The 12,365-nt window shown below is 46.3% G+C and overlaps 1 long non-coding RNA gene across 1 annotated transcript; it reads left to right on the forward strand.

Moving 5' to 3' along the window:
• Nucleotides 1-281: 281 nt before the first annotated feature.
• On the forward strand, nucleotides 282-9,171 carry LOC139788475 (uncharacterized). Its single transcript, XR_011722863.1, has 3 exons — nucleotides 282-543; nucleotides 3,405-9,080; nucleotides 9,123-9,171. It is a non-coding gene; the product is annotated as an uncharacterized lncRNA (long non-coding RNA).
• Nucleotides 9,172-12,365: the final 3,194 nt, after the last annotated feature.

A 12,365-nucleotide genomic window follows, 5' to 3' on the forward strand; every position in this document is an offset into this window, starting at 1 on the left:
TTCCTCCCCCCCCTTCACTGTTCACCTCAGGCTGAGCGCAGGTGAAAGGGGGGGGCCTTCCGCGCATGCGCATGAATGGAGCCGCGCGGGGCTCAGGTGGGGCTGCACCCGCGGGGTTGGGTTGAGGAGGAGGGAGGAGGGAGGAGGGAGGAGGGAGGAGGGAGGAGGGAGGAGGGAGGAGGGAGGAGGGAGGAGGGAGGAGGGAGGAGGGAGGAGGGAGGAGGGAGGAGGGAGGAGGTTCCTGTCAGGTGGTTCGACCGTTACTCCGCGGAGGCAATTAGCCAGCCCGCACTAATTGCGAGCCAGCTGAGCCGGGCAAACTGCGGTGAGCGGCTAACCCAAACCCTCGGCCCACGCCTCGCCCTGGGGTGAAGGCCCCTGAGGTGGCAGCTGAGGGGGCAAGAGGGGGTCGCGGTCATGCCGGGAGTCGCGTTGCCGTCGGTACCTCAGGGAACCCCCACTCCTCACCGAGAAACTGGGAGAAGGCGTTGGGAAGCGAACTGGAAGGGTGGTGGAGGGTGACAGCTGCCCCTCAGGAGCCAGGTAAGATTTTTCTTAAAATAGGGCGTCAGCGGTGAAGGTTGACAGCAGCCGAAGGACTCGGTCGCAGCTGTTCTTATGCCAAACCCCAGATCCCACTTGTTCAGACCTTCCTCTCCCCTTTAAGTCGTAATAACGGCTTAACTCCGGCCTGTGGTTTCTTGATTACAGCCACCTGCCCAGGCCTGATGGACAAGGGAGATGTGACAAGAAATAACAAAGCACCCACCCCACTTTTTGCTGGTAGAGGGTATGGGGCTCAGCAGAGGCTGTTGGGAGGCTCGGGGCTGCTTCTTTCCAGCCTAGCACAACGTTTTGTGCCACCCCTGCAAAGCCTGAACTGCCCCCTAGACCTGACAAACCACTGTGTGGGAGGGAAGAGCACTGCTGTGGTTTAGGTTTGGCGAATTAGCAAGAATTAGCAAGAGCAGCAGTAAGAGAAGAAGGAAGGGCAACAGCCCTCTGGGTAGTAGTGGTAGTTGCTTCCCAGGAACCTCTTGTCTATGCTCTTGCCTGCTCTCAGACTTGTGTTCCTGCTGGAACCCTCTTTTTAAAAACTCCCTTACTCCACAAGCTCATCTCTACCTGTATTTTGTTTCCTCATCTGCTTTGTCTGCTGTAAATTTCCCTCCTAATATCAGAGGGCACTCGGTTGGAGGTTATGAAAAAAAAAAAAAAAAATCGATACACCTTCACCCTCCCTGAAATGTAGTGTTACGTGCTGGTTTGTTAGACTTGATCATTGAACTTAAACCCCAGGTTTGAGCTGCTTGTGCAGAGGCAGGGATGGAGCTTCCAGAGTCACGGGTTCCTGATTAACTAAAGGGGCAGATCAGGAAAAAGGGGCAGGCGAAGCTGGGGAAGCGCAGAGGTGGGATCAGAACAATGATGCCAGTTTTCTTCCTGGCCCCAGCAACCGCTGCTGTGGGGGCATGGTAAAGGAGCTGAGCACCATGCACTTTACTCTGCCCAGCCCCTTGGGAGCTGTTACTAGCTGGCTGGGTGCAGAGCAGGCCCCAGCTCTGTAGCTGGAGAGGAAAGAGGTAGCACTGGGCTTTGGGGGCATGGGCATTGCTCCATCTCAGCCCAACACCCTTGTGCAGTGCAGCTTCTTAAAAAGATAAAGTAGAGGCTGTCAGGGGGATGTGGTTAGTGGCTGCTGTTAGTGAAGTGTGTGTGAGTGAAGGACGCTCTGCAGTACAGAAAAGGCCAGGCAGAAAAATGCTGGGGACCTTTTTCTTGTGAAGGTGAATGAAAGCAAGACAGCAAGGAGTGACAGAGCCCCTCTCCCACATGGGAGACTTCAGCAGAGAGATGGTGCAAAACAGTGGATGCTCTTGTTCAAAGGAGTGCAAAGAAGGAGTAGGAGTGAAGCCATCAACTATTTCAACACCCATACAGGCAAAGCCACTGCTGGAGTCCATCCATGGGACTAGTGTAGGCCAGGGCCTTAATGATCTGTCTCTCCAGGATTTGATCTCCCAGGATGTTTAGCTCTTCCCTCTGATTCAGTCTGTGGTTTTAAACCCGACTTCCTGCAGTGTGAGGTCCCCTCGTGTTGAAGTGTCTCCTGGACAATTGCAGGGACCTTTCATGGCATGGGTGCTTTGCATACTCATCTTCTGATGGGGTTATTTCAGTCTCCCCAAATAAAAGCTATTGCAGAGATTAAGTGGAAGTGTTACATCCCTATTTCCCAGTGTCTCTGCAGAGGGAAAGTTTAAAAAAAAAAAAAAAAAAAAAAAGTGCAAATACCCTTCAACTCTGAAGCAATTCTGACAGGGTGTAGGAAAATTCTGGTATTTCCTATACCAAAGCACTTTTTCTCATGGCCCTGCTCTGTGCCATTAGCCAGGGCAGTGGCCACAGGGAAGCTGAGTGCAGCAATTTGCACCCCTCTCTGTGATCGAGGCTTGCGCACGTGAGGGGACACGTGAGGGGACACGTGAGGGGACACGTGAGGGGACACGTGAGGGGACACGTGAGGGGACACGTGAGGGGACACGTCTGCCCGGCAAAGGGAAACAAAACTGCAGCACCGGGCCCGCTCCTCTGCTCGCACATGATCTGTTCCCGAGCACAGAGCTGCCTCACAGCCACAGATCCTTATCAGCCCTCCCCATTTCCTTGCTGTCATCTCTTCTTTCCCTTCACTCTGCCGTAGAAAGTCCAGAGGTGACTTTCTGCACCTTGTTCCCTGCTCAGGAAGATGCTGTGGCTGCTGTGCTCCCTTGCTCTGGCATTCCACTGCTTTCTGGAGGATACCCAGTGTGGGAAGTGCCCTCTTGTGTTCCTCCTCATCGCATACAGTGCAAGGGACAGACAGGTGATACCAATCTTCATTTCCTCCCTAAACTGCTGCAGTGGTTCAGCAAACAGCTGGTTGCAGCTCACTCCAGAAGCAGCAGCGATACAGCAGCAGGGGACATTGCCCCCCTGTAAACCAGATTTATTTTTTTTTCCTCCTGCTAAGGAGCTTAGGACCCTTCAGGGTGAAAAGCACAATAGAAGTATGGGAATTTGCTGGGCCAGGGGCTGCAGACACAGCAGAGCACAGTGTTGCCCACCTGCTTTTACTAGAGGACTAGACTTGCTGAGAAAGCAAAGTTAACTAGTTAAGAGTGTTGTTGAAATGCAGCAGGTAGCTCTGGTGGGGGTAACCTCCAGCACCAGCAGCAGAGAATAGTGTAAGTGTAGAAAAAAAAATAAATCAGAAGTGAACTCCTACTTTTATTTATCATCAGTTAATCTTCCTGTGGCATGGGCAGGCTTCTTGGTTTTACAAATCTGTTTGTCCTGGGCAATCCCCGAGCTGCCTGGTCTGGTTATTTTTTTTAAATTTATAATTTTTTTTTTTTTTATAGCTTTCAGGAGTAGAATCCCCTAGCAAGGGAGATACCACCCCATCCAGGGCCTGCAGACCCATGTGAGCTGTGCTGCTGGGAGATGGGACTCAGTTTACCAGAGTTGTTGGCTTTTCCCAGGCACTGATGTCTCTCTCCCTCCACAGGAGAGTTTCTTTTTGCTGACAATGCCGCCCTCGTTGCTCACACAGAAACAGCTCTGCAGCATATAACATCCTGCTTTGCAGAGGCTGCAGATTTTTTGGGCTGGAAGTCAGCTTGAAGACGACAGAAGTTCTTTACCAGCCTGCACTACAGGAAGACTTCCATCATCCCCCCATCATCATAGGCGAATCAGAGCTTGTCAGTCTAGCCGTTCAGCTATCTGGGATGCATTATTTCCTCAGATGCCAAGATCAACAAAGAGATAGACAACAGATTAGCAAAGTCATACCCTGCATTTGGAAGACTTCATAAAAGAGTCTGGAGCAATATACTTGAAGTAAAGTACAAAGATTAGTGTCTACAGAGCCATGGTACTGTCCACAGGTCATCTACTGCCACCATCTGTGACTCCTTGAACGCTTCCATCGGTGCTGCCTCCATACAATCCTAAACATCCACTGGACTGACTACGTGACCAACGCTCCTGTCCTTGAACAGGCAGGGGTCACCAGTACTGAGGCCATGTTACTGAGGTCACAGCTGTGTTGGGCAGGGCACGTCTCCAGGGCGGAGGATCACCACCTCCCTAAGATTGTGCTCTATGGTGAACTTGCCACTGGCTGCTGGAACAGAGGAGTCCCAAAGAGGAGATAAAAGGACTCCCTGAAACAATCTCTCAGCTTTGGCCATATTGACTGCCATCAGTGGTCCACTCTGGCCTCCAATCTGGAGACATGGAGACAACACCATCCATAACGCTGCTGCCTCCTTTGAGAATGCACGTAGAATCAGTCTCGAGGAGAAAAGACAGTGCAGAAAGAACCGTGCCTTGGCTGTCTCGTCACAGGAGACTTTCTGCTGTGCCTTTTGCAACTGGACATGCCTATCCCACGTGGGCCTTATCAGCCATCAGCACACTTGCAGCAAGCGTGGGGAGAGCCTTTCTTAAATCTTTGTTTGCAAAGCCAAGCCATGATGATGGCTCTCTGCTTCATCCCAACTCCTGCTGGGATTTCAGCTGGGGGACCAGCCCTTCTAGCTCTCTTTCCATAGGCAACAGGGAGATAAGCTGCCTTCCTGCAGCCCTACCTGCCTCGTCCCACAGCAAGAGGTGACTCTTGGTGGCTGGTGACAGCCCTAAGTGGAACAGCACAGGCTTGATGTTTCACTGAGGCTTCCACATCATAACAGTTCAGTTTGGGAATGGTCTGAACTAAGCATGATGTGACACTGAGAACCTTGTGAGAGTGCACTTGGGACTCTTTGTCCTTCCCCCAGGGAATAAGGGCCCTTGGAGCTGGGTCCTGCTCAAGGACCCTGCAAAGGACAGGCCTTGCCCCACTAGCAAAACAAGCCAAGGATGGGAAGATAAAATGAGGCACAAAGCAGGTGCTGACACCTCACTGACCCAGTCTGCAACTCAGCCAGTTTACTCTCAGATGAATGCTTTATCTTTTAGGTATCATGCCATGTCCTGCAGGATCTAGAATCCTCTTAAGCAATGGGAAAGGAAGCAAAAGGAAAACGAAGAAGTTTTCCTGTTAGCTCTTGTCACAGGAAGTCTGAGGGAACCACTGAATGCAGACGCACGGGGCTCTGAGACCCTTCAGAGCAAAGTAGAAGTTCAAGCAGAGGAAATTCCTGTTCCCATCCTTTCATCTCCTTTACTAGTTCAGTGTAAGGCTACAACTAAAGATCCTCCAAATAGTATTGCAGAGCTAACACCTACCAACATGTCCTTGTGCCCAAAATTAGCCCTTCAGAGCAGCAGGGTACAGGCAGATTTGACATTCTAAGATGACACACTCAGCTCTCTCTGAGGAGTGTTTTAATGCTGCAATGCAAGCTCCTGGGTCCTCAAGGTCCAGTGCACTAAGGGAGCTCAGCCTGGGCTGGGCAGCAGGAACAGCCCTGTGTAACACAGAGAAATCTGACAGATTCCTGGGTGGGGTATAACCTTTCTTTGGGGTTCTGGGAGCAAGTTGGTAACATGACTGTATGAGCAGTCACAAAAAAAACCCCAAAAAAACAAAACAAAAACCAACCAACCAACCAAACAAAAATCCTTGTGGAGTCTTGGGTTTGTGCCTTTTTTTAAAATGTGTCCTGGTTTGGGCCAGGATAAAGGTGATTTTCTGTCTTGTACTATTGCTTTCAGCTATGTCTCTTGTAAGTGGCTGCACTTGCTGAAATTAACAGCAAGTTTCTCAGTCAGCGTCTGCTTCTGGGACTGATAACACTCGATGTTTATAGTTACTGCTGGAGACTGGTGTGCAGAGCCAAGGACACTGCTCAGCTCTGAGGAACATTTTACCTTGCAGAAGGAATAAAGAGGTCCCACCTGCAGCCTCCTTTAGGGAGGAACAGACAAGATAGATGCCAGAATTGACCAAACAGAGGATTCCATCCCATACACCTCATACTCAGTATAAATTTGAGGGATTACGAGGGCGAAGCAGGTTTCCAGCTTCCGGCTTCCTGCCCTTCCTGCTTCCCTTTCTTCACCCGTTCCCTGTTTCCTTCGGCATCCTGGGAGGATTCTATCCGTTCGTCTGCCTGTGATCCTGATCCGTGCCAGCCTGAATCTGTGTGTTCCTGCCTCCAGCTCCCGACTCCAGGAGTCCCGCCTGGACATTGCCAGGACTGCCCTGCAGCCTCAGTGGTGACGTGAGAGTTATTGGGGGAAAAGGAGGGAGGAACGTGGGATCAATTTTCCTGTATATTTGTATATATTTAGCAATTTTTCCTATTTATCATTACTGTTTCATTAAAGTTGTGTAGTTTAGTTTCCAACCCATAAGTCCCTCTGCCTTATTCTCTCTCCTTTCTTTATCAGGGAGGAGAGAGAGATTAATAGAGAGCATCTGTCACTAGGTTTAATTGCCGGGCCAGTGTTAAACTGTGACAAAATGAAGTAAAATACAGATTCTAGGATAGAACAAAAGCAGGATGGGAGTCAGGGAAACTAAGAGAACTGGGCTTTTGCTCTTTGTTGAATCAGCTTTGGTGTTCTGCTGTCATGGCAGGTGGTCTCCCCAGCAGGCTGCCTGTTTGAGGGGCAAAATATATAAAATAACTCTGAAGTTGTAAGGTTTGTGCTGGGCTTCAAGAGAACTGTTCAATAGAAAAATCACCACAGCAGCCTGGGGGAGACATTCCTGTGCTCTGCCCAGCTCATCACCAACCCCTATCTAGTATTGTTAACAGGGTCCATGTGCCTTGGCTGGTAAGGAACAAACTGGTTGATCTGGAGTCTTTCCATTCACACTCACTCTTCCAGCCTTATTTTTTTGTGTAGAAACTTCTGCCTGGGTTTAAAAAACACCCACAAGGAGCTGTGCCTGGGAGAAAGATGCTGGGACAGGAACAAAGCCACACAGAGCTGGTTTTATCAGCTTTGCAGAAAGGGCACTGACAGACTTACGTCTATGGAAATCGTGTTAGAATGTATGTCTCTGGGGTAGACTCACCTTGTCCAGGCTTAACCCCTGCTTCCTTCCTGTTCTCACATCTTTTGAATATTTTTAAACTACTGCTCCAGAGGCATCCTGCACACACTCTTTCCTCACCTCCTCCCCTTCCTGCCTTGCTCCTGCCACTGTGGGGGAGACAAACACATCTTGCAGCTGACAGCTCCCACTGACTCCACCTTCTACACTGCCCTCCTGGTGCCCTCTTTGGGACACAAGTTCACAAGCACAAGCTTGGGCTTGTCAGAGATCAAGGATAACTCACTGCAGGTTTTTGACTTGGTCTGGGTCAGCAGATCCAACAGGGGGAACCCCAAATGCTGTTTTCACAGCAGCAGTTTTGCTCAGCCTCCCATGGGACCTTCCCAGCCTCACTGGCTCCTCTCCATTTTGGCCATGTGTTCAGCAAGAACTGGATGCCTGCTCCACAAGGTCCTTTCCCCTTAGATTTGGAGGGTTTTTTTGTTGCTTTCTAGGGATGGGGAAAGTGAACCCAGCATGGCTAAAAGAATTACACACTCTTTTTTTCTAAAGACATCAGGTGCTTCGCTTTCTTTGGAAATTTGTTCTGCATCGTCCAGCTAGAGTACACTTTATGTCCCCCATCATTTACCCTGATTCCTCTCTACCTGTGACAGTCCTCTCCAACTTCACTAAGTAAAAACCAAAAGCACAAGTCAAGTCTCATCCTAAAGTAAAACTGACCTACCTCCCAGAGTTAGACCAGTGGAAGTTGGGACATGATGGGCTGAAGTCAGCTCAGTTCTGATGGAAAACAGGCACCTGAGGAACATCTCAGCCCCCAGTGCTGACTGGTGCCAAAGAAGGAATAATTAAACCAAATTTGGCACTAAAAAGTGCTCCCCATCTCCCAGCCTGCCTTAGGACATTGTTTCCCCCCTGCTTCCACAAATGCTTTCCTTCTGTACCCCCCAGCCACATCCTCTCTTTCAGGACAGGCATTTTCTGCTAGATCTACTTGGATATAAACAACACAAAGGAAGCAATAAGGAAACTCCTCCCTACAAATTATCACAAAACCAGCAAGTTGCCTTACCTAGAGAGGTTAGGGTGCTGGTGCCTTAGTCTGGACCCAGTGACTTGATGCTGGGTTTTTGATGTCAAGTTAAAGCAACTCGCACCTCTGAAGTCACACCAAGACATTGCTGCTGGTTCCATCTACCCTGAATAAGCAATAACTGAGGGACAGCCTTTGGCAGGTGGAAGAGGGAAAGGAGGAATGCTCAAAGGGCTGCAGCCCCTAATTTAGAGCAGGAAGCCCAGCACAACAGAGAACTGGTACAACAGCAGGGAATTCTTCAGTCAGACTTAATACCATGGGACCTGACAGCCAGAGCAGGAGCCTGTTAGCTTTTCTATTCACAGAAACACAGCTGAAATTTCTCCACCTCCCTTGAAGTGACATCATCCAGCTGCCTCCCACACCTGACCCCTGCTTACCTTGGGATGAAGTATCTTACCCAAAAGATGTGGCATGGATGTCCCAGGCAGTGGTTGCTCCTCCAGGCACGGTCACACAACAGCTCCTCTCTTGCTTTCTCTAGGAATGGGGTGAAGGGGAAAGATTCTGGAGCATCTCCAGCACCTTTGTAGGCAGGAGAATTGCAAAGTGCTTTTGCAAGAGCTCTGCCCTGCAGCTGGGAGCCAGCAGAGCAGCAGGTGAGAGACTCAGGACATTAGGCTGATCACCACAGGCTCTCTGGAAGGGCAGACCAAAACCCATACACCAAAATTCCTCTCTGCCCTCAGTGCAAAGCCCACAAACTTTGACCCTCTCTTCTCCTTTCCCCACCCTTCAGGCTGTGCTCCACTTCTACGAGCAAAGACTTTGCTGCTGGATGGTGAAAAGCGAGGAGGTCTGAAGTGCCAAGCAGAGGGTGGGGACACCTTGTTTATTCAGAGTGAGGGCAGCCTGCCTTCGTGTTACCCAAGCCTGAAACTCTTTCTGTTGCCCTGACAAGCAGAGCACCCAGACCAAGTGCTCACGCCCTAACACCTCCTGAATACTGCCAGGCAAGAGCCAGCACCCTGGCAAGCAAGAGTTCTCAACTCCCCTCACTCCAGCCTTGCCCAGGAATGCCAGGCCTCTACTACACAACTTTGAATTTTTTTAGTTTCTTGGCAGCTTTTTTTTGGGGGGGCGGGGGGGTGTTTTTTGGGTTTGTGGGTTTTTTTTTTTTTTTTTTTTTTTTTTTTTTTTTTTTTTTTTTTTTTTTTTTCCATCAAGGAGTGTGGCAGCACCCAAGGGTGTTTGGCAGAGGATGCCAGGTAGTGCTTGCTCATCACTGCTCAGAGCAGCATCCATCCAACCGGCAGAAAGCTGTTCCCTCACCCACCATCCCTGTGCAGCCCACACAAACCCATATCCTGATTTTAGGGTCACCTTTCCCATCTGGAGCCAGACAGCTCCATGGTCCTTGTAGCCTACGAGGCTGAAGAGCAGCTATAAACACAATATAAACAAGGCGTTCAGCCAGCACACACCAAAACAGCTATGGGTTCAAGAGCAGCTTTGAAGTCTGAGGAGTTTATGGCAGCTTTAGGCATTAAGTGAGGCAAAGTGAGGGTAAAGGATCAGCTAAAAGCCAGGGAACATTTGTAAAAAGAAGAATTAAGCCCAGAACCAAAAAGGGTGATTTGGGCTGACCCAGGACACCTCCTCCTACAGCAAAAAGCAGCAGGAAACACTCCACACTTCACTGAAAAAGCAGAACTGGAGGCAGAGGTAATGCAGTCACAGAAGCTGTGATGGGATTTCAGACAATGTTCTGAGCCCAACAGCCAGAGGGCAAAAGTAACACACAGGAAACACCAAAGGGGCATTTAAAGGAGCCCTTGGGGGGAAAGAGTAAGCTTCTTTTGAAGTGCCTGAAGTGGGAAACCAGCAGAACAAAGAACAAAAAGCACTGGAGAGGAAAAAGGTCTGGAAGTTACTGGGGAGTTATGGACCTGACTGCTCAGCTGCTTAAAATATTTTGCAAGCTCAGGCACCTCATCACTGCAAGAGCCTACTCTGCCCTGCAGAAAAAAAACAGGAGAGCCTTTCCAATCTGCCGGAGGCAAGGGCAACAACCCAAAGTGGCTTCACACTGATGCAATGAGCCCACCAGTCAACTGCAGCTTTTCCTAGGGGTTCAACAGCCTCAGGGTAGCAATGACACCCACTTACAACTGCCTTCCTCAGAGTAAACTGTAAGAGCACCCTGTATGCAGGACAGGGGGTAACGGCAAGCCAGGCTGGTTCCATGCCTGCTGACAGGTTGCAAGTTCACTGCAGGCTGTAACCTGGTACAATCCACACCCCTTCCCAACAGCATTGGGGTTGGACCAAAAGAGCATCCTGGAAAATGAATGTACATGCAGTAAACAACAGCCTGAATTCCAAGGAAAGCAACTAAAATCCCTCACAGCAACCTCAAGATACTCCCAAGCCTTACCTTATTGCAGGAATTCATTCTTAAGCGTCATATTTCCAGCTTTTGTCAGGAGGAAGAGCAACTTGCCTGTGCTAAGTGACTTTTATCAAATAATCCAGCCCAATCTTGCTCCACTGACCCACCTTCATTTTTCTGAGGTATCAAACACCAAACAAACAACCCTACAACACCCAACACCACTACACTTAGGACTGTGACATTTATTGAAGGCTGCTGATACAATCTCAAACCCATCACATCCTCCTTACAATTCAGATTCTTCCTTAAATTAAAAAGAAAAAAAACAGAAAGAAAAAAACAGAAAGAAAAAAACAGAAAGAAAAAAACAGAAAGAAAAAAACAGAAAGAAAAAAACAGAAAGAAAAAAACAGAAAGAAAAAAACAGAAAGAAAAAAACAGAAAGAAAAAAACAGAAAGAAAAAAACAGAAAGAAAAAAACAGAAAGAAAAAAACAAAGAAAAAAACAAAGAAAAAACAAAGAAAAAAACAAAGAAAAAAACAAAGAAAAAAACAAAGAAAAAAACAAAGAAAAAAACAAAGAAAAAAACAAAAAAAAACAAAGAAAAAAACAAAGAAAAAAACAAAGAAAAAAACAAAGAAAAAAACAAAGAAAAAACAAAGAAAAAAACAAAGAAAAAAACAAAGAAAAAACAAAAAAACAGAAAGAAAAAAACAAAGAAAAAAACAAAGAAAAAACAAAGAAAAAAACAAAGAAAAAACAAAAAAACAGAAAGAAAAAAACAAAGAAAAAAACAAAGAAAAAAACAAAGAAAAAAACAAAGAAAAAACAAAGAAAAAACAGAAAGAAAAAAAAGAAAAAAACAAAAAAAAAACAAAACAAAGAAAAAAACAAAGAAAAAAACAAAGAAAAAAACAAAGAAAAAAACAAAGAAAAAAACAAAGAAAAAAACAAAGAAAAAAACAAAGAAAAAAACAAAGAAAAAAACAAAGAAAAAAAGAAAAAAACAGAAAGAAAAAAAAAGAAAAAACAAAGAAAAAAAGAGAAAGAAAAAAAGAGAAAGAAAAAAAGAGAAAGAAAAAAAGAGAAAGAAAAAAAGAGAAAGAAAAAAAAAGAAAAAAGAGAAAGAAAAAAACAAAGAAAAAACAAAGAAAAAACAAAGAAAAAACAAAGAAAAAACAAAGAAAAAACCAAAGAAAAAACCAAAGAAAAAACAAAGAAAAAACAAAGAAAAAACAAAGAAAAAACAAAGAAAAAACCAAAGAAAAAACCAAAGAAAAAACCAAAGAAAAAACCAAGAAAAAAACAAAGAAAAAAACAAAGAAAAAAACAAAGAAAAAAACAAAGAAAAAAACAGAAAGAAAAAAACAAAGAAAAAACAGAAAAAAACAGAGAAAAAAACAGAGAAAAACAGAAAAAAAGAGAAAAAAACCCAGAAAAAACCCAGAAAAAACCCAGAAAAAACCCAGAAAACAAAAAGAAAAAAACAAAAAGAAAAAAACAAAAAGAAAAAAACAAAAAGAAAAAAACAAAAAGAAAAAAACAAAAAGAAAAAAACAAAAAGAAAAAAACAAAAAGAAAAAAACAAAAAGAAAAAAACAAAAAGAAAAAAACAAAAAGAAAAAACAAAACAAACACAAAAAGAAAAAACCAAAAAGAAAAAAACAAACAAACAAACAAACAAAAAAAAAAAAAAAAAAGAGAAAAACCAAAAAGAAAAAACCAAAAAGAGCCTCGATGTAACAAGAGAATCCTGCCCCAACTCTTGAGCCTAGTGCCTGAGCTGCAGAGCACTGAGTCATCCCCTCCTCACCCCAGGTGCTGTTTGCCAAAGCCCAGCTGCCACTTTGGACTGACCTTGGGGGAAGAACCAACACTGCACAACCAGGAACACCCCAGCAAACAGATCAAGGGTGCAGCAGCGGGGGGA

This window comes from Heliangelus exortis, chromosome 29 (assembly GCF_036169615.1).
Source record: "Heliangelus exortis chromosome 29, bHelExo1.hap1, whole genome shotgun sequence".
Lineage (NCBI taxonomy): Eukaryota > Metazoa > Chordata > Aves > Apodiformes > Trochilidae > Heliangelus > Heliangelus exortis.